This window comes from Schistocerca piceifrons, chromosome 7 (assembly GCF_021461385.2).
Source record: "Schistocerca piceifrons isolate TAMUIC-IGC-003096 chromosome 7, iqSchPice1.1, whole genome shotgun sequence".
Classification (NCBI taxonomy): domain Eukaryota; kingdom Metazoa; phylum Arthropoda; class Insecta; order Orthoptera; family Acrididae; genus Schistocerca; species Schistocerca piceifrons.
In genome coordinates this window covers 444422297-444445101 of record NC_060144.1, presented here as the reverse complement: position 1 = coordinate 444445101, position 22805 = coordinate 444422297, and positions in this window count along the sequence as shown.

Here is a 22805-nt window from a genome sequence, read left to right as displayed (position 1 = left end):
CACTGTAACTTTCGGGTACCCTTGCGTAGTATCGTTGGAGTGACAAGCAATAATTTTCTTCTATCGGTTGTGAACGTGTAGCCGAATGCATTGCACAGTACTCTTCGCGACCTGTCTTTCCATTGTCAGGTAATGGTTCGGTATCTTGTCTGGCTAACATTGCTGCCTCATTGCACGATCCAAACTGTCTTTAAACATACATTTGTGGTTCCGCATGTGTTTGTAATGCCGTTTGTTCATGAAGAATTTCGAAACGTGTTTGTTGCTGAGCAGGCTGTCTGATATCACGTATGTTACTTTCCGCCTGTGATTGGAATCGCAAATGCGTAATATCTTCGTTAATCGCTTGTTTTTCCGGTGCCGTAGCAGATACGGATGTGGTTGCAGACGCAGTGCTTGATCGATCCTGTTCACTACGCTCTTCAATGGTTTGCAACAACTCTGTTCGCAATTTCTGAAATTGTCGCTTCGTTTGCGCTTCTATTTTGACTATGCGGTTATCATATCTTTTCAGCGCTGCTTTTGTGATACGTTTGTGTAACACACTGTTTTCAACAGTTTCACGCGCTGTACCTGCTGCTTGTCTAGTAATTACGTTTATCTGTTTCTCTAGTTTTTGACTTCTCCCTGGGTGTTGTTACGTAATGTTTTGATCCCGTCCTGAGTGTCATTACGCAATGTTTGTACGTCCGCTTGTACCTTGTCAATGTCTGTTCTCAATTGATTGTGACCTGTTACTAAGTTTCCTATCACTTCTCGAGATACTTTTGCCTCGTCTTCAATATGACTTAGATGTAACTGAATTTTTTTGTTTTGTTCTTTAATCTGACGCATTTGTCTCGTGGTTTCTGCAATTTGTTTCGTCGTTTCCGCATTCTGAATTTAAATTTGGTTCGCAATTTCTTTATTTTGTTTTGTCATTGTTTCCGTCATTAATTGTGTTAATTCTGCCAGATTGGTGGGTCCTATTGCGTTTTCTTCCGACGCCCTACTTTTTCGCCCAATTGTTGGTTTGCAACCGATTGCATTGAACTGTGCGGTGACACGTTTCTGCTCGCATTCCTTGTACTCTGTGGTGAGGGAGCTCTGATTATTTGTACTATGGGTTCTAAGTATTCAAGACGCAAGTTAGAATCTTCATCGGCTGTCTCTCTACTTTCCTGCTCCTCTGTCGTATGCTGACTTATGTTTTCTGTGCCTTGACGTACTTTATCCTCGTTATGGTGCGTTATCTGTCCTATTTCTCGCGATACTGCATCGGCTCTTGTACTGTCCTCTATTCTGTGTCCGTCTTCATGCTGGGTCTCTACCTCAATTCGGTAAAGGTCTCGATCTGCCATTGCTAATCTTTCCGAATCCCTTAGTTTCTGTTTTAAAAGCAATTCACGCGCCCTACTTTGCGTCATCATGCGCTCATACGATCTCACGCGTTTAATAAACTTTTTCCACACACGAATTGACAATCAATTCACCTCCTTGTTGGGTCAGAACCAACTTTTCAACGATGAAATCGCCACCAGTGCGCTTGCATTGGAGAGAAAACTTAATTCTAACAATATTAAAATTCATAACTTAATTACGCTATTGTCTCTGCTAGAATGTCTCACTTTCTATTGAATACTTTCTTACTACCTATCGCTGCAGCTGCTGTTTTCGACTATGTATAACATTAAGAAAAAAAATTTTGTTAGAAAAATTTTTCAACGAGATATTTTTCTGTCCTAGTTAGGCATGTGGTCGACATTCAATCATGGTATTTTACCATCCTGGCAGGGTCGCCATTCTCTACCATTCTGCTTGGTGTCTGTTGTTCTATGTCATGTCTCCCTACCACTTTCGTCCAACGACGCTCTGAGCGTGTTTTTTAGGGAATTGACTAGTTTGAACCTGGGACCTGTTGCTGGTAAGGAGACGCCAGACCACACATGACATGTAGAGTTCAGAAGAGTTCAGTGAGACTAGCGATGACATAATCAAATACTTAATGATATCAGTGTCAGCTCCACTGCACTCCCTGTAAAAGAATCTTAATACTAACTAAATTTAGTGGAAGGGGTTCAAGAATTTCCTATGTTTAGTTAGCTGGTAAAATAACGTCGGAAAAGCAGTTAAGTTTACCATTGGAAATTTTATTCTACTCACAAAACATTGTTTTTAAATTGCACTATTGATAAAAGGAAATATTTTAATACAAGATGATAAAAACCAACTGCATTCAACAAAAATGTGAACGAATATTCCCTGAGTGGGTTTCCAAGTTCTACAATGGATCAAAGGATGACCTCTGCCATATCACATGTATAATCTAGGTTTAAATTAAGTTTCACAAATGAGAAAACTATCAAAATGGTCTACAGTGACCCTCAATTATCTTTAATTACTTATCTAACTTGTCGTAAATTACAGTGGCTGATGTGGCTTCTCAATAATTATATAACAGAAAAATCATCGTGTTTCAGATTTTAACTTACGTAGCAAATGTGAATACCATGAGCTTCAATTGACGATCGACACTAGTATTACGTAAAAAGGGGATGTAACAGATGAGACTTCTGCAGTTCTGAGTTATGCCTTACGCGCTCAAAAATGCGGCATCGCATGCGTTCATTACCTTGTCGGTATTCGTCAGGGGGCGGCGGCCGGCGCAGCTCCATGCAGCTCGCCGTCTCGGAAGCAACTCTCTCCTAACTTCTCCTTACTACAATTTACCGAAGTTGGTTTAAAAAAAAACTATCTGGCTATGTTTTCATCTGACCAATCAGGGACCCAATGTTAACCTTAAGCTCCGTCTACAAAAATTCTGTCCCTCCAATGAGAATCGTCATACTATTCGTGGTGGGGCAATGTTTTTTAGCGTTTGCAACGTAACAGAGACACGAAAAAGTCTCACGCTAAAACTTGCGGCTGGTGTGGCCCTTGTTGTGTTATCATAAGATCTATACTGTTCTTCTGGAGGGCTCTATCTTTTAACATGGGCTGGGGCGTGGTCCTGGTGGTTACTTTTCATGGTGGGGCAATGTTTTTAACGTTTGCAACGTAACAGAGACGCGAAAAAGTCTCACGCTGAAACTTGCAGCTTGTGTGGCCCTTTTAGTGTTATCGTAAGATCTATACTGTTCTTCTGGAGGGCTCTAGCCTTTAACATGGGCTGGTGGGTGGTCCTGGTGGTTAGCTGGAGACTTGGGTGTTCGTCCCATATTGTAGGGCCTTGTAGCTTAACACGGTTTTGCTTTCGGCTTGTTTTCTCGTATCTCCCCTCGGAACAGCGTGTGTCTCACGGTGGGAAGGTAAGACATGCACTTAGGCATTCTTGTCTTAATCTGTGGTATTCCATTTGCTCACACGTTACTCGTATTACTTTGGTTAATTTAATGTCACGATTTATTCGGAGCTATGTGACATACTACTGGATTTGCTTATCATGTCAGGGTTTTCATGGAAGGTGTTGGATTTGCCTGACACCTTACACCGGGAATCGAGACCGGGTCCACCGTAAGACGCCCAGCCGCGGTGACCGCTTATCTACCCGAGTGCACGGTAAGGAAATGAGGAAAGAATGAATTCGACAGCAACTTCCTGTTGACACACACATGTTAGTAAAGCCTAAACTTGTATCAGTCACAATATACCGTGTATACAGTGCCTACATAACAAGGAGAAGCCCAAGATAGCAGAGTAGGAGACTTATTTTCGGCTTTCGATTGCAATGGGAGCTCATCTGACAGTCAGAGAGAAGATAGGCGTGCAAGGGACGTAGTCCTTCGTTCACATACAGAAAATTGCAACAATAATAAATAAGTTACGTAAAAATACGTCTATCTAGGTAACAGGTTATTAACATTGCAAGATCAAAATGGTTCAAATGGCTCTGAGCACTATGCGACTTAACTTCTGAGGTCATCAGTCGCCTAGAACATAGAACTAATTAAACCTAACTAACATAAGGACATCACACACATCCATGCCCGAGGCAGGATTCGAACCTGCGACCGTAGCGGTCGCTCGGTTCCAGACTGTAGCGCCTAGAACTGCACGGCCACTCCGGCCGACTGCAACATCACAAGTTAACGTAAGCGCGAGATATTCGATTGCAAATGTGCAACGCTGGTTTATTAATTACATGTGCAACCGCCATAATACTAAATGCAAGCATGCAAACTTGCATATAATGTGCTATAACGGTGCCTGGGCTCACCTTTAGTCGATGGCTTGCTGGCACAGTATCTTAGCGTGCTCGGTCAGAGAGCTCGCTGGTCTCTGTAATGAAACAACTGAGTGAATGGATCAACATCGGATGTCATGTGACGTCCGCTACGACCAAATACAGCAAACAATGACGAACAAAGGTGTAACGTCTTAGATTAGTAATTAAAAACGTCATACGTCCCATCTTCAGGCCCGCCTGCGCTTACATTTCATTAATATTCAACATCGGCAGCAGAATACTTCTGGGATAAAAAGTCACCCTGTTTCTGCCATTGGCTTTGTCAAAGAGCTCGGAGGCACGGACAGAGTTTCATGGCAATCTCTTATCCTTGGGGTGGGTAACTGCTCCTAAAGTAGTGAGAGACGGAATGAGGCAGCAGAAAGCAATGGAAACCACTGCTTTAAAGACAAATAATGTGTATCCGCAAGACATATGGCCTGTAAATGAAGAACTATCGTGATGATCTCTCCATTGGCATAAGATACCGGAGCAGTCCGCATTCGGATTTCTGGGACGGGACGGCCAAGGAAAAGGTGTTCACGAGGAATTGATTGAATAATCAATGAAACGATAACGTTCTACAGGACGGGGTGTGGAACGTGGTAGGGAAGCTAGAAAATCTGAAAATGGAATTGCAAAGGCTCACTCTAGAAGTAGTAAGGATCAGTGAAGCGAAATGTTAACGATTTCTGGTCATATCAGTATAGGGGAATTCCAACATTAGCAGAAAATAGTATAACTGGAGTAGGATTCGTTATAAATAGAAAGGTAGGGCAAAGAGTGTGTTACAGTGAACAGTTAAGTGATAGGGTTGTTCTTGTCAGAATCGACAACCAACCAACACCGGTAACAGTAGTTCAGGTACACATACTGACGTCGCAAGCTGAGAATGAAGAGATAGCGAAAGTATATGAGGATACTGAAAGGGTAATACATTACATAAAGGGAAAGGAAAATCTAATAGTCACGCGGGACTTGATTGCAGTTTTAGGAGAAGGGATAGAAGAAAAGGTTCAGGAGAATATTAGTTTGGAGCAAGAAATGAGAGTCTAATTGAGTTCTGTAAAAAACGTCAGCTAGTAATAGTGAATACTTCATACAAGAATCACAAGAGGAGGAGCTACACTTGGAAATGACTGGATGATACGAGAAGATTTCAGTTGGATTACATCATGGACAGAGAGATTTTGAAATCAGACATGGGATTGTAAGGCGTACCCTGGAGCAGATACACACTCAGATCACAATGTAGTAGTAATGAAGAGTAGGCTGAAGCTCAAGAGATTATTCAGGAGGGTCAACACGCAAGGAAGTGGGATACGGAGGTACTAAGGAATGACGGGACAAACGTGGAGTTCTCTGAGGCTGTAGATACAGCAGTAAGGAATAGCTCAGTAGGCAGTACAGTTGAAGAGGAATGGACATCTTTAAAAAGAGCAATCAGAGAAGTTAAAAAGAAAAACATAGGCACAAAGAAAGTAACTGGGAAGAAATCATGGGTAACAGAAGACATACTGCAGTTGATCGATGGAAGTAGGAAGCACAAAAGTGATGAAGGAAATTTAGGAAAACAGATTCACAAGTCGCTGAGGAAAGAAATAAATAACAAGTGCAGGAAGCTCAGACGAAATGACTGCATGAAAATTGTTAAGAAATCGAAAAAGAAAAGATTGTCGCAAGACAGACAAGAAAGTCGAAGCAACCTTCACTGACATTAAAAGCAAGGATGATAACATTAAGAGTGCAAAGGGAATTCCACTGTTAAAGGGAGAGGAAAGAGCGGATATTTAGAAAGAGTACATTGTAAGCCTCTATGAATGGGAAGATTAGTCTGATGTGATAGAAACAGGAGTCGACTTAGATGAGATACGGGATAAAGTATTAGAATCAGAAGAGAGCTTTGGAGGACATAAGATCAAATGAAGTAGAAGGGATAGATAACATTCTATCAGAATCTCTAAAATCATTGGAGCAAGTGACAACAAAACGACTATTCTCTATGGTGCGTAGAATGTGTGACTCTGCCAAAATGCTATCTGACTTTCGGAAAAAAATCATCCACACAATTCCGAAGACTGGAAGAGCTGACTTATACCAGAATTATCGTACAATCAGCTTAACAGCACATGCATCCAAGTTGCTTACAAGAATAATATACCGAAGAATGGTAAAAACAATTAAAGATGTGCTAGATGAATATCAGTTTGGCTTTAGAAAAGGTAAAGGCACCAGAGAGGTAATTCTAACTTTACGGTTCATAGTGGAAGGAAGATGAAAGGATAGACAAGACATTTTCATAGGTTTTGTCGAATTGGAAGTAGCGTTGAACAATGTAAAATAGAGCAAGGTATTCAAAATTCTAAGAGAAGTAGGGGTAAGCTATAAGGGGAGACGGGTAATATACACTCCTAGAAATGGAAAAAAGAACACATTGACACCGGTGTGTCAGACCCACCATACTTGCTCCGGACACTGCGAGAGGGCTGTACAAGCAATGATCACACGCACGGCACAGCGGACACACCAGGAACCGCGGTGTTGGCCGTCGAATGGCGCTAGCTGCGCAGCATTTGTGCACCGCCGCCGTCAGTGTCAGCCAGTTTGCCGTGGCATACGGAGCTCCATCGCAGTCTTTAACACTGGTACCATGCCGCGACAGCGTGGACGTGAACCGTATGTGCAGTTGACGGACTTTGAGCGAGGGCGTATAGTGGGCATGCGGGAGGCCGGGTGGACGTACCGCCGAATTGCTCAACACGTGGGGCGTGAGGTTTCCACAGTACATCGATGTTGTCGCCAGTGGTCGGCGGAAGGTGCACGTCCCCGTCGACCTGGGACCGGACCGCAGCGACGCACGGATGCACGCCAAGACCGTAGGATCCTACGCAGTGCCGTAGGGGACCGCACCGCCACTTCCCAGCAAATTAGGGACACTGTTGCTCCTGGGGTATCGGCGAGGACCATTCGCAACCGTCTCCATGAAGCTGGGCTACGGTCCCGCACACCGTTAGGCCGTCTTCCGTTCACGCCCCAACATCGTGCAGCCCGCCTCCAGTGGTGTCGCGAGAGGCGTGAATGGAGGGACGAATGGAGACGTGTCGTCTTCAGCGATGAGAGTCGCTTCTGCCTTGGTGCCAATGATGGTCGTATGCGTGTTTGGCGCCGTGCAGGTGAGCGCCACAATCAGGACTGCATACGACCGAGGCACACAGGGCCAACACCCGGCATCATGGTGTGGGGAGCGATCTCCTACACTGGCCGTACACTGGTGATCGTCGAGGGGACACTGAATAGTGCACGGTACATCCAAACCGTCATCGAACCCATCGTTCTACCATTCCTAGACCGGCAAGGGAACTTGCTGTTCCAACAGGACAATGCACGTCCGCATGTATCCCGTGCCACCCAACGTGCTCTAGAAGGTGTAAGTCAACTACCCTGGCCAGCAAGATCTCCGGATCTGTCCCCCATTGAGCATGTTTGGGACTGGATGAAGCGTCGTCTCACGCGGTCTGCACGTCCAGCACGAACGCTGGTCCAACTAAGGCGCCTGGTGGAAATGGCATGGCAAGCCGTTCCACAGGACTACATCCAGCATCTCTACGATCGTCTCCATGGGAGAATAGCAGCCTGCATTGCTGCGAAAGGTGGATATACACTGTACTAGTGCCGACATTGTGCATGCTCTGTTGCCTGTGTCTATGTGCCTGTGGTTCTGTCAGTGTGATCATGTGATGTATCTGACCCCAGGAATGTGTCAATAAAGTTTCCCCTTCCTGGGACAATGAATTCACGGTGTTCTTATTTCAATTTCCAGGAGTGTACAATACGTACAAGAACCAAGAGGAAATAATAAGAGTGGACAACCAAGAACGAAGCTCTCGGATTAAAAAGGGTGTAAGACCGGGATGTAGTCTTTCTCCCTTACTCTTCAATCTGTACATCGAAGAGAGCAATGGTGGAACTAAAAGAAAGATTCATGAATGGGAATAAAATTCAAGGTGGAAGGATATCAGTGATATGATTCGCTGATGACATTGCTATATCCTAAGAGAAATTGAAGAAGAATTACAGGATATGCTGAATGGAATGAACAATCTAATGAGTACAAAACATGGACTGACACTAAATCGAAGAAAGATGAAGGTAATGAGAAGTAGCGGAAATGACAATAGCGAGAAACTTTGTGTCAGGATTGATGGATACGAAGCGGATGAAGTTAAGGAACTCTGCTACGTGAGCAGCAAAATAACCAAGGACTCTCGAAGCAAGGAGGACATCAAAAGCAGACTAGCACTGGCAGAAAGGGCATTCCCGACCAAGAGATGTCTGCTAGTATAAAACATAAGCCCCAATTTGTAGAAGAAATTTCTGAGAGTGTACATCTGGAGCACAGCATTGCATGTTGGTTAAACGTAAACTGTGGGAAAACCGGAACAGAATAGAATCGAAGCATTTGAGGTATGATGCTACAGGCTAATGCTGAAAATTGGGTGGATTGATAAGGAAAGGAATGAGGAGTTTTTGTGCAGGAATCGGAGAGGAAAGGAATATGTGGAAACGCTGACAAGGAGAAGGGACAGGATGGTAAGACATTAGTTAAGACATCAGGGAATGACTTCCATGGTACTAGAGGGAGTTGTGGAGGGTAGAAACTGTTGAGGATGATAGAAATTGGAATATATCCAGCAAATAATTGTGGATGTAGTATGCAAGTGCTACTATGAGATGAAGAGGCTGGCGCAGGAGGGGATTCGTGGCAGGCCGCATCAAACCAGTCAGAAAACTGATGAATAAAAAAAAATTAAAAAATTGAAATAAAATAAAGTAGAAGTTGTGCCGGATGGCAGTTTCAGTGATGAAATTCCATTCTGTTGTACTTGTTTGGTCAATATAGGGATAATTTAACTGTCGTCCGACCTTGTCCCATCTGTGATCGAATGGAGCGGGATCTGGTGATCAAGCAGTCGAAGGCCACATGTTGATTCTCTGTAGAGCATGTTTTTTTTTTTTTTTTTTTTTTTACCACAGCGCTATTCGGACGAGCGTTATCCTGCAGGAAAACACCCCCTAGAATGCTGTTCTTGAATGGCAGCACAACAGGTCGAATCACGAGACTGATGTACAAATTGGCAGTCCAAGTTAGTGGGATAGGCAGTGCTCCTGCAGTAGTAGGAAATCGCACTTTGGACCATAATTACAGTTGTAACTCCCCTGTGTCTAGCATGCAGAGAGGGGTTGGCCTCCTTCTAATGAAAACATGTCCATCACTGGCACCGAGAGAGAACCAACTCTCATCAGAAAACACAACAGACCTCCACACTTCCATCCAGTGAAGTCTCACTTGGCATCAAGTCGCAAATGGCGTTGGTCCGAGGTCAGTGTAATGCACGATACAGGCCGTCTGCCTTGGAACGGGCGTCGAAGTAACCTGTTTGTAACAAATCGTTGTGTCGCTGTGGTGCCAACTGATGCTCAAATTGCTGCTGCAGATGCAGTACGATGCTCCAGAGCCACTCACAGCGAACACGATGCCTTCCCTCTCGACAGTTTCACGCGGGCATCCGGAGCCCAGTACTCTTGCGACCGTACCTCCATGTGAGCCCCGTTGTCAACAGCAGTATACAATGGCTACAATCCGGCCAAGTCTATCTGCCATATCACAGAAGAAACACCGAGTTTCTCTTAACCCTCTTACACGACCTCGTTCAAACTCAGTAAGTTACGACAAACACGCCATTGGGGCCTTAAAGCCATTCTTGACTAACATGAAATCACCACGAACAATATCAAAAGCACCTACGCTGACGGCGATTATAGCATGTACAGGGCAATTACAAATGATTGAAGCGATTTAATAAATTCACTGTAGCTCCATTCATTGACATATGGTCACGACACGCTACAGATACGTAGAAAAACTCATAAAGTTTTGTTCGGCTGAAGCCGCACTTCAGGTTCCTGCCGCCAGAGCGCTCGAGAGCGCAGTGAGACAAAATGGTGACAGGAGCCGAGAAAGCGTATGTCGTGCTTGAAATGCACTCACATCAGTCAGTCATAACAGTGCAACGACACTTCAGGACGAAGTTCAACAAAGATCCACCAACTGCTAACTCCTTCGGCGATGGTATGCGCAGTTTAAAGCTTCTGGATGCCTCTGTAAGGGGAAATCAAGGGGTCGGCCTGCAGTGAGCGATGAAACGGTTGAACGCGTGTGGGCAAGTTTCACGCGTAGCCCGCGGAAGTCGACGAATAAAGCAAGCAGGGAGTTAAACGTAGCACAGCCGACGGTTTGGAAAATCTTACGGAAAAGTCCAAAGCAGAAGCCTTACCGTTTACAATTTCTACAAGCCCTGACACCCGATAACAAAGTCAAACGCTTTGAATTTTCGGCACGGTTACAACAGCTCATGGAAGAGGATGCGTTCAGTGCGAAACTTGTTTTCAGTGATGAAGCAACATTTTTTCTTAATGGTGAAGTGAACAGACACAATGTGCGAATCTGGGCGGTAGAGGATCCTCACGCATTCGTGCAGCAAATTCGCAATTCACCAAAAGTTAACGTGTTTTGTGCAATCTCACGGTTTAAAGTTTACGGCCCCTTTTTCTTATGCGAAAAAAACGTTACAGGACACGTGTATCTGGACATGCTGGAAAGTTGGCTCATGCCACAACTGGAGACCGACAGCGCCGACTTCATCTATCAACAGGATGGTGCTCCACCGCACTTCCATCATGATGTTCGACATTTCTTAAACAGGAGATTGGACTTCATCTTTCAACAGGCTGGTGCTCCACCGCACTTCCATCATGATGTTCGACATTTCTTAAACAGGAGATTGGAAAACCGATGGGTCGGTCGTGGTGGAGATCATGATCAGCAATTCATGTCATGGCCTCCACGCTCTCCCGAATTAACCCCATGCGATTTCTTTCTGTGGGGTTATGTGAAAGATTTTGTGTTTAAACCTCGTCTACCAAGAAACGTGCCAGAACTGCGAGTTCGCATCAACGATGCTTTCGAACTCATTGATGGGGACATGCTGCACCGAGTGTGGGAGGAACTTGGTTATCGGCTTGATGTCTGCCGAATCACTAAAGGGGCACATATCGATCATTTGTGAATGCCTAAAAAACTTTTTGAGTTTTTGTATGTGTGTGCAAAGCATTGTGAAAATATCTCAAATAATAAAGTTATTGTAGAGCTGTGAAATCGCTTCAATCATTTGTAATAACCCTGTATTTAAATTAATCTTGATTTACATCCTTACAGTGGAGCTACTTGTGCAACTCATATGCGACTGGTGCTAAATTTGAACATTTTTTTTGTTTCAGATATAGAAAAACGCCTACGAAATTTCGCTTATGTCATGTATGTCATTTCTTTTCCGTCAGGGTATAAGCAAACCGCTGATAACCTCATTACTGCATTACGGGAAGGCCTGTGAATGCAAAATACTGGCGTAACTTACGGAAGTGAATTTGCTGATGGTAAGTGCAGTAGTCTGAGCGTAACGGAGATTTGTTTAAAACCTGCTTTGAGAGGCGTTCTTTGCACATTTCTATCACCGTAAACGAACTTCCATATTCACTGCCTTAAAGCGGCTAGTTTCCGCTAGTTCTATAACGCTGCATAACACCCGCAGCGGATATGAGATCTGTTTTTATGTTCCATCGTGCTGGATATTTGCAGTACAGTGCCAAGCAAAGATCGCATTACAGCTGTAATCTGTGTCAAGTCAGAGTAATAGATCCATTCCTGTCTTGATAGTAAAATCTCTATTACGCCACTGAACAGAAAAAGTGAAGAACTTGAAATTTTTCTTAATTTCACACTAGAGCGTCCACATATGACACTAGCCAGAGTTGGTAACATAGCGCAGCAGCAGAAGGAAACAATCAACACTGTAAGTCTGTCGCGTAAACGAGCACAGATTGCTGGATCAACACAAGTTACACATTCAGCGAAATTTACACTGTGAGTTGATACCTGTGGAGCCAGGATCAACCAACATCACAAGCTCTGACAGCGAGGCACAGCCCGATGGGGCAGCATGGATCATCGTCATTTGTTGGAGCAGGATCCAGGAGGCTGTAACACAGTGTGGGTCCATTTCTCACACCACAGCTTCGCCTGCCTTAGGGCAACTCGCCACACTAGGGGCAGGAGCAGCGGTTTTGCTGGCTAGAAGGATCGAGCCAACAACACGAGTCAGCGAAATTTCTTCGCATCACTGCCACTTGGAGTCAGCGGAGGTTGACGAGAACAGGTAGAACTGTAAATCCGAATGACTAAGTGATAATTTGCTAATTATGTTTTATTAGCACCGAAAGACACACTACAGGGTCAATAACCCCATCTGAAAATGCAGAGGTGTCTCCGCTCTGCATTCCTGCAACTCTTTAAGCCCTATTTGTTTCTGTACTTGCTTGAAGGTAAAACAAATCAATGTCAAATTTTTCTTCAAGCTTTCTCGAGGTATCATTAAAGTGTCAGGAAGAGAGCGAACTATCGGGACATAGTGTTGAGGTAAGAAGGTAGAACTGTAGAGAGGATAGACGAATATAATTTTAGTCTGTTTTCTGCTTCTGGTGCTACAATTGCTGGGTGCAGACGTATCCGGTAGCCGTCACGAAAATTGCAGTCATTCAGTTTTAATATTTACAGCAATTGATGTATATTACTGAGACACAAGTGTACAACAGACCTGTAGTGAGTTTGGCTGACGACCAGGGCGTACTCAAAGGTATGGCCTAACAATTTCTGATTCTTTTCTTAATAATCGTATCAGTTAGGGGTATTACATATCGTGCAGATTACTCGGTCGATTTTTCCGCTTTGATAACGCAAATTTCAGCACACTGCCGCGAGAAATCTCCGAATTATAGCCTGTAACATGACGATGTGTAACATAATTATGTCGGTGCGTGAGAAACAGCGTGGTGTAAACGAGTTTCTAACCACAGGAAACGTGCCTCCAATTGAAATCCAAAGAGGAATGTATACTGCGTCTGGTTATGATTTCATCGACAGCAGTGATGTGCAACTTTGGGTTGTTCACGCTCGTAATGAAGGTAGCGGTGGTGCTAACTTGAATGTGTTGGAGTGTTTCCAAATCCTAACAACTTCGTGGACTTCACTTTGATGATGATGAAGCAGTGCAAGCGTAGGTCTGGTTGCAGCTCCATCTAACAGGTCAAACATTCTACAGTGACGGTATCAACAAACTGGTGTCTTGTTAGGAAAAATGTCTTCGCCGCCAGGATGGCTACGTTGAGAAATAGATATGTAGACGACAAGAATAAATATGTAGAACGTTAACAGAATGTCTTTTATTTAAAAAGCTTTAAGAGTTTCCACATTAAAACTTCGGATGAATTATTTTCAGCACGACGTCGTAAATGGGACATTAATAAATAAGTTAAACATGTGTCACAAAAAGGAAGTATATTACGATTTGAAAGCCATCTGTTAGAAACGCCTTTCATGTTGTATATTGATGCAGGAGTTGTGAGTCACTAGTGTGGTTCGAGAGTTGTCTATTCAATGTTCACACCAGCTTGGCAAGTCAGAATTTGGTTGCATGGTAAAACATTTTTGGAACCTATACTTTGAAAATGGAGCCCTGCCGACGAACCAGGTGACTAGGCAGTTAATTTCATTTCAAATAATGTCATGTGGCAAAGACTTTCTCGTGCTCGGTTTCTTCCCGTGGTTGACACCTGAAGAAGCCAATATCCCTCTACTTGCTAATTTCGGACGTTAATGTCTTCTGCGTTGCTGAAACGCGCATTTCGAAGATGCAGTATTTAGGAGTTCTTTTGAGAGCAATACTTGCTAGCGTTGCATTAACGTAGTTACATACTACTAGATTTTTCTGATTTGCAGATGTTTTGTTGGTATGAGGAAGATCTCTTGTCTGGTACACGCCTTTGTCTGGTATAGTGAGGTTTAGTACCTGTTTTTGTTTGCGTCATGTGCCGATATTAGTCTCTTTCCGTTTTACGTTCTGTTTCCACATGGTCAACAGGGCAACGTACGTATCTGCTACTTGTTAGTCTACACGCTTATTCATTGAATAATGATTGGAACTGAATGAGCGTATGGCATTAGTGGCCGGGAGACCCCTCGTGGGGCGGTTCGGCCACCGCTCCACAAGTTCTTTAACGCCACTACGGCGACTTGCGAGTGAATGAGGATGAAATGATGATGAAAGACACACAACACCCAGTCATCTCGAGGTAGACAAAATCCCTGATCCCCCCGGGAATCAAACCCGGGACCCCGTGCGCGGGAAGCGAGAGCGCTACCGCAAGACCACGAGCCGCGGACATAACTGGAATTAATCTCAGGTGCCTCCTTAATTGTTCTTCTCCTGCAACCGTGTCTCAGTTTTACGACTGTTACATTCAATTTACATGCATTGGTTTACACTAGCCCTGTGTATTTGAAAGAAAGTGGCTTCAACAGAATTAGTAGTGTTGTAGACTGATTTCAGCAGATAGATATTTTCTTCTTTGCTTACAATTTTCAGCCAGTAGAGGGTAGGTCTGAGCTGCAGACAACTTCGAGACACTTGTTGCAATCCTGAATACAACGAGAGTTGGCTCTTTTGTGATGTATGTTTCTTACTGTTAGGTATTAGGGAATGTAAGGTGCTGTTTACACCTGCGCTGGTCGCGTTTTCTCTACAGGAGAAGACGCAGCTACACTTACTCGTCGTCTTACAATGGTTCAAATTCTTGGTTGTAATTTCGTATTACTGTAACACATCTTGAAGGTCGTTTCATACAGTCCATAGGGATATTAAAAAGTGCTTAGTACCTAATATTCCATTAACTACAGACAGATTGCGTCGTTGTTCATTCCTGGGCCAAAATTTTGTAGGGAAAGTGGAACATTTTAAGTGTGTTGATATCGGAGTCACAACAGCGCATAACTACGCACTCATGTTAAAGTTTAGCATTTAGTAATATCTTTTGCATTGGGTGTCACTAGTTTCTACTTACGTCCCATAAGTTCTGGAATTTAAATGTGAAAAGGCACTAAAACACTACGGTGTGTTCAGCAGTGGAGAGGTAGTTGTTGGAAATTACTAGCAGAGGCAGGAAAAAAGAGGTTGATGACGCAACAACTAGAGCTCGCAAACTTAACTGACATCGTAATGAAAGTGAGAAGTCAGTGACTGGGTTATGTAGTCAGGTACATGGATGGTAGGAGGACGAATAATTTCTGTGTTAGTATTCCGTGAGGTAAGCAAAGACGGGGACGATGACGATAACAAGTTCGATGCGGTGGGTGACTATAGCTGAAACGGAAATATATACAACATCTACTCCCATCAGCGGATATGAAATAGCTCAGTGTGATCTTCATGATGACATATCATTGATTTGTATAGAATGTCTCTTCAGCTTACTCAGACCATTCGTATCCGTGTTCATGTAGATTTATTTCGAAGCTGTAACAATAAGCTGCATAAAATTTAAAATACTTAATATCTTACTATTCTTTGTATCTTTCTTGTTACGCACTCATAAAATGTTGTTCAAATAATTTCCATTTCAAAATTAAAATCTGTTGAACAATTTTCAACAAAAGTTATTTAATTGCGTTGTGTCTACAACCATTAATTTTATCAAGTGGGCGTTTGACACGGGAGCGCAGCGAATAAAGAGGGAACGTCTAGCGCCAATTACTCCCACCTCGTTATGAATACGTGACCCTTCCTTAGAGTGCCGTAACAAAGCTGCAGCCGAAAGAGGGTGACAGGATCAGGAACGCTGCTACGAGTGCTTCCTGTGACCTACGCTGCAGAGGATTGGCAATAGCGTTAAAGCCTGGTCTCCCATTATGCAAATGCTTATGCGCTTTTGAAACCCTGGAAGTGATGCATCGGGGACCTTTGCATTTCGCACTTAGTGGAGCCGGTACAGAGTCATATGCTTATCTTGCGGTGCCGTAAGTGTTCTGACGAACTTTCTGAACTCTTCCTGACAATGAGTCGAGCATGTTTTGCTTACGTATGAATTACGCGCAAGTCTGTTGATGGAGACTTTATTCTGCTTGGAAGCGGCGTGCTACTGTTCATAGTTCTCATACATGTACGCTATAATGAATTCGAAAGTTTAACTGTTAGTACTTCTGATCAAGTCGGCATTAAGGAAGAGCTTGAAAAATTAAAGAGAAATTCTACTAGAGATGCAAAATATCTACATATTTCAATACGCTGTTTCAAAACTATGTTAGTTATGAAAAATGCACATTTTTTTACACATTGTTACTCTAGTGTCTGATTCATCACTTATGAAAATGACGCCACCCTAACTGGTACATTTAAGTTCATGTTTTTCTTTCTTTCTTTTTAACATCAGTCTTCTAACTAGTTTGATGCGGCCCACTACGAATTCCTCTTATCTCAGAGTAGCACTTTCAACCTAGATTATTTGCTGGATGTATTCCAGTCTCTGTCTTCCTCTACCGTTTTTGCCCTCTACATCTCTCTCTCGTGCAACAGAAGTCATTCACTGATGTCTTAACACATGTCCTATTATCCTGTCCCTTCTCCTTGTCAGTGTCTTCCACATATCCGTTTCCACTCCGATTCTGCGCAGAATCTCCTCATTTCTTACCTTATCAGTCCACCAAATTTTCAACATTCTTCTGTAGCACCACATCTCAAATACCTCGATTTTCTTCTGTTCCCGTTTTCTCACAGTCCGTGTTTCACTACCATATGTACATTCTCAGAAATTTCTTCCTCAAATCAAGGTTTATGTTTGATTGTAGTAGACTTGTCTTGCCCTGGAATTACGGAAACGAATTACGGAAAGACAGATGGGACTGTATACGATCATGTTCCGTCTACCTGTATGTGAAAGGCTCTTGAATGGGATGATTATAAAAGGTTCTTGATGGGATGATTATAAGGATTATAATGAATAACTTAAATTTTACTTTTATCTAAAAAGTCTGTTATAAATCTTTACTGAAATACATTAAACTCTATGCATGTCAGCTCACGATACTTTAAGCTCATCATGGTCTGACTCCAAATTGCAGTCTTTCTCCGACGTTCACAAAGCACTTAATCCTGCTAAATTACATTTCATACAAATCATCATAGGCAATAGAAACGATCATCAAATTATCACTCACGAAAATAAAGATGAATTCTGTACGGCATACTGTCGCTGAACAATGAAACGTCAAATCAAAATGAGAGATGAATTGCTTTCAAAAAAGTTCATACAATAATAATGAAGAATTATAATGATGGTCAAACAACAGAACATACGGCACACTTGATCTCAATACCATGTTACACGATCTATGCCGTAAATTACGACTTGACAGGTAAGAATTATGCCAAAGTGCCAGCAGAGCCCTCTCATTACAAGTCAGTATTAATATTTGACACAAGTTTTTGTATCACACATAAATGAATCTGTCCGGGGGTGCAGCTTTGGGTCGTGGAATTGTTCCGATTGTGCCGCGGCAAAGGAACAGGTCACTGGTAGAGAAACAGTGTCAAGTCCCAAAATATTTTTTTAACGCGTGTAAGAGGTCCGAGCAGATGTAATTTCGATGTATTGCTCATGCGTTGCCTGCGATATGTAAGGTATAAGAGAATCTCTGACCAGAGAGCAGTGTTGACTGCAGTAGGAACTGTGTAGCTGTAGCAGTAAGTTGTTGCTAGTCAGCAGTGCTGCGTCATGGCCCTGAAAGATTATTCTGAATAAAAAAGAGAAAAATTCTTATCTCAATGAAGTCGCCGGATAACGCACATATATCTGCTCTTACAATAAATTTTTCTGGCACAGCCCTGTGCAATTCTGGCCAATAGATTTGTCATTTATAAAAGGGAAGCAACTGATTTTTCTTTTGCAATAATCGGGATGATCATGGATGGGAGAAATCAGTAAATTCTTGAAATTGAAATGAATGGTTGTTAAAAAATTACTTTAAATGAGAAAGATCATTATTAGGACATTTTTAAAACATTTACGTGGGACTTGAGATAACATTACTTTATATGCGCGAGGCTGCTTTTTACCTTATACAATAATACTCAGGCTCCGACATCGCTGCACCGCGACCGGCCCAGCCAACACGATACACCAGACCAGACCAGAGCAGACTGCAGACTAGCAACAACTTACTGCTACAGCTACACAGTTCCTACTGCAGTCAACACTACTCTCTGCTCAGAGATTCTCTTATACCTTGCATATCGCAGGCAGCGCATGAGCAATACATAGAAATTACATCTGCTCGGACCTCTTACACACGTACGCGGGTACCCTCCTAGCAGCTCAGTGGAGGCAGCATTCACGCCCGTGCACAGCATGTGGCCAGGACGCCGTATGGCGGCGGCGAACTGACACCTACCGAACCGTGAAGTTCGCGCCGTAGAATGTTGACTCCGGAAGTAACGCAGCGGCGCGCGCCCCGATTAGCGAAATACAGTTCCTCGCGGACGGAGCCCTTGAAGGATGCCGGGTTGCTTGCACCGGTGGTAGATCGCTCCGCTGCTAATTAAGCCCCTTTAAGACGATCGACTTTCTTGTCTCAATTGAGTACTCGATACAAGTGCATCTACAGCAACGCCTCTGGAGTTTTATTCCCCGTACTGAGTTTCGTCTGTTCAGAGTGGTCGTTCTCGTTTACACGTCAGCGCCATAACGGCTGATGTTGTGAGAGCTGGCTGTTGTATTTTTGGTATCTCAATGATGAAAAAAATCTAAATGTAGTAACAAAATGTATGATTCATTAATTACCAAAGCGGAATTTGCAGTGGAAGTTTTTGTCAAAGGTCGTGTGGCTGGTTGGCTAGATGATTAAATGTATCAAACTACTGGTCGTGTGGTAAACTGTCTACACGCCTGAGAACTGAAAGAATAGGGAAAGTGCCATCCAAAGATTTTAGAACAGTTAGCTCGAGAAAGTATGTCCTTGAAACTACATCGGGCAATATGAATCGTGCAGTAGGTAGCACCTTTTTGCTTTATCCTTTGAAATATGATTTCACAGGGCAGAGCGGATCAGGTTGTGGAAAAGGGCCCAAATCAGTTACTGTAGGTTGCACAAAACATACAAACTTTATTTTCCTAATACACTTAATCCCACATGCCCTTAAAAGCATTCAATAACAATATGACTAAAGGCCCGAACACAAGTTATTAAAATTGCCTTAAGGAATACACACGGCTGAAGGCCTTAGTTACAAAATTCTGCATAAAAACTCGGCTGAAAGCCACATACTGAACATAGAACAACTCACGGCTTAAGGCCTGGATACCAAGGATGTGCAACACAGCCAAATTCCCCTTCTTTTCCTTAAAAAAAAAAAAGTTCAAACAAGAATCTTCAACGTTTAACTTAAGATGGCTGAAGGCCTTATTTAAAAATTAAAACAAAGTAAATTAATAGGCAGCTGAAGGTCTCGCAAGGCACTTGAGACACTAAAAATCGCGATCTAAAAACAACAGAACAATGGGAACAATGGTGCTAAGAAGTGTTCCAAGGGTTGGCCTGGGGAGGTAGCTCTAAAGTAAAGTTAGGTGAGATAGGCAGCCAAGAATAAGATAAGTAATCAGATGGCAACTCGACACAGGGACGGCTGAAGGACCGACCAACAACCTAATCAATTCCTCTGCGCCGACTAACGGCATAATGGAAAATATCAGCCGAGGGCGAGGATACCATCATCACTACGTCTTCAAAATCGGCGTCTAAAAACAGCTAAGGCACAATAACCACTCAGAAATATGAACACCACCAAAGTCTGTCAAACTACACGCGGTACGGACAGCATCAATACGGCGAGGAAACACTACACTACACTACACTAATGCCCTCGCCGCGGAGACTTCCTCGCTGCACTGCCCCAACCGACCGACTGCCTACTCCAGTATGCAGGCAGCATTTACATAACTGCTCAGTCAAAATTACACAAGCTACACACAGTTCCACGAAAACACTTCCACAAGAACTCAAACAATCGTAAAAGGAATCACTGTGGAACAACCAGGACGAATGACAAGTCGACACACACAGAGAAACCGAAGTGTTCGGCGACCAAATGTACGTCGTCCGATGAGACGACCGATCGAATGACCAATCAAGATCGTCCCCACTCAATTTGGGGTTGTTTTGGGGGAGGAGACCAGACAACGAGGTCATCGGCCTCCCCACTCAAGTCATGTGTGTCAGCAATGGTCGGGCGAATCTTGGCTGTTAGGAACTCACTGCAGCTCCGTCCCGACTCAACTCCCTGTCCGTTCGGAACTCGGAGACACGGCAACATGAGCACACTGGCTCGGACACAGCCATGCAGAGGTGACTCTTGCCCATTGGCCACCCGACATCTCTGCACAAGGAAGGAACCGACCCACGTCCGGCAGGATGACCAACTGACGAGGCCCAGAAACGGCCTAAAGACCAAATGCACGTCGCCCGATGAGACAACCGACCGAACAACCAACCAACCGTCGTTCCCGCTCCAATCTCCTTCCGTCGGACAGTTCATGTGTGTCGCCAGCAGTCGGCGAATACTAGCTGTCCGCACCTCACTGGCGCTCCCTCCTCGACTGAACTCACTAAACACAACGACCCGGAAATACTAGTGGTCGCGCAAAGATAATACGACAGTGCACTTAACGATAAGCGGTGCTGCTGCCGCTCACGGGCAAGCAAACCAGCAACTTGGTGGCGACAGTAAATACAGAACGATAAAGATGACGAGCAATAAACGGTATGACCGCGATCCGCTCACGGCTCCTCCTTTTTATCTTCTTTTCTTTCTAAGTCCCCAGTGACAGCGAAAATTATTTTTCTCGTCAAATGATTCTGACGTTTTCACTGCTGAAATGATTTTCATTAAAGCACTTTTATCTACACTCCTGGAAATTGAAATAAGAACACCGTGAATTCATTGTCCCAGGAAGGGGAAACTTTATTGACACATTCCTGGGGTCAGATACATCACATGATCACACTGACAGAACCACAGGCACATAGACACAGGCAACAGAGCATGCACAATGTCGGCACTAGTACAGTGTATATCCACCTTTCGCAGCAATGCAGGCTGCTATTCTCCCATGGAGACGATCGTAGAGATGCTGGATGTAGTCCTGTGGAACGGCTTGCCATGCCATTTCTACCTGGCGCCTCAGTTGGACCAGCGTTCGTGCTGGACGTGCAGACCGCGTGAGACGACGCTTCATCCAGTCCCAAACATGCTCAATGGGGGACAGATCCGGAGATCTTGCTGGTCAGGGTAGTTGACTTACACCTTCTAGAGCACGTTGGGTGGCACGGGATACATGCGGACGTGCATTGTCCTGTCGGAACAGCAAGTTCCCTTGCCGGTCTAGGAATGGTAGAACGATGGGTTCGATGACGGTTTGGATGTACCATGCACTATTCAGTGTCCCCTCGACGATCACCAGTGGTGTACGGCCAGTGTAGGAGATCGCTCCCCACACCGTGATGCCGGGTGTTGGCCCTGTGTGCCTCGGTCGTATGCAGTCCTGATTGTGGCGCTCACCTGCACGGCGCCAAACACGCATACGACCATCATTGGCACCAAGGCAGAAGCGACTCTCATCGCTGAAGACGACACGTCTCCATTCGTCCCTCCATTCACGCCTGCCGCGACACCACTGGAGGCGGGCTGCACGATGTTGGGGCGTGAGCGGAAGACGGCCTAACGGTGTGCGGGACCGTAGCCCAGCTTCATGGAGACGGTTGCGAATGGTCCTCGCCGATACTCCAGGAGCAACAGTGTCCCTAATTTGCTGGGAAGTGGCGGTGCGGTCCCCTACGGCACTGCGTAGGATCCTACGGTCTTGGCGTGCATCCGTGCGTCGCTGCGGTCCGGTCCCAGGTCGACGGGCACGTGCACCTTCCGCCGACCACTGGCGACAACATCGATGTACTGTGGAGACCTCACGCCCCACGTGTTGAGCAATTCGGTGGTACGTCCACCCGGCCTCCCGCATGCCCAACATACGCCCTCGCTCAAAGTCCGTCAACTGCACATACGGTTCACGTCCACGCTGTCGCGGCATGCTACCAGTGTTAAAGACTGCGATGGAGCTCCGTATGCCACGGCAAACTGGCTAACACTGACGGCGGCGGTGCACAAATGCTGCGCAGCTAGCGCCATTCGACGGCCAACACCGCGGTTCCTGGTGTGTCCGCTGTGCCGTGCGTGTGATCATTGCTTGTACAGCCCTCTCGCAGTGTCCGGAGCAAGTATGGTGGGTCATATTTATGCTTGGTGTAGGCTTTTTCTCAGTAAAAGGTAAGTACCGTTCCTAGTTTCAGTTATTTCATATCTTTTTTAGGAGTACCATTAAGAAAAAATATTAAGGCCTTGCGCAGCTTCTCTGTATGCCATGAAAATAGAGCAAACAACGATATAAGGATTACGAAGACACGAAATGGCAAAATTCATTTCCGGAACAGGAGTGACATCCATCAGAATAGGTTATAAGTTCCGAACCTTCCGATGTTAGCAGCCGCCGCCACAGTCTCTCGTTTTGCGCATGCGCAGTGTGCAGCTCACTCGGAAATTTAGAACTCCAT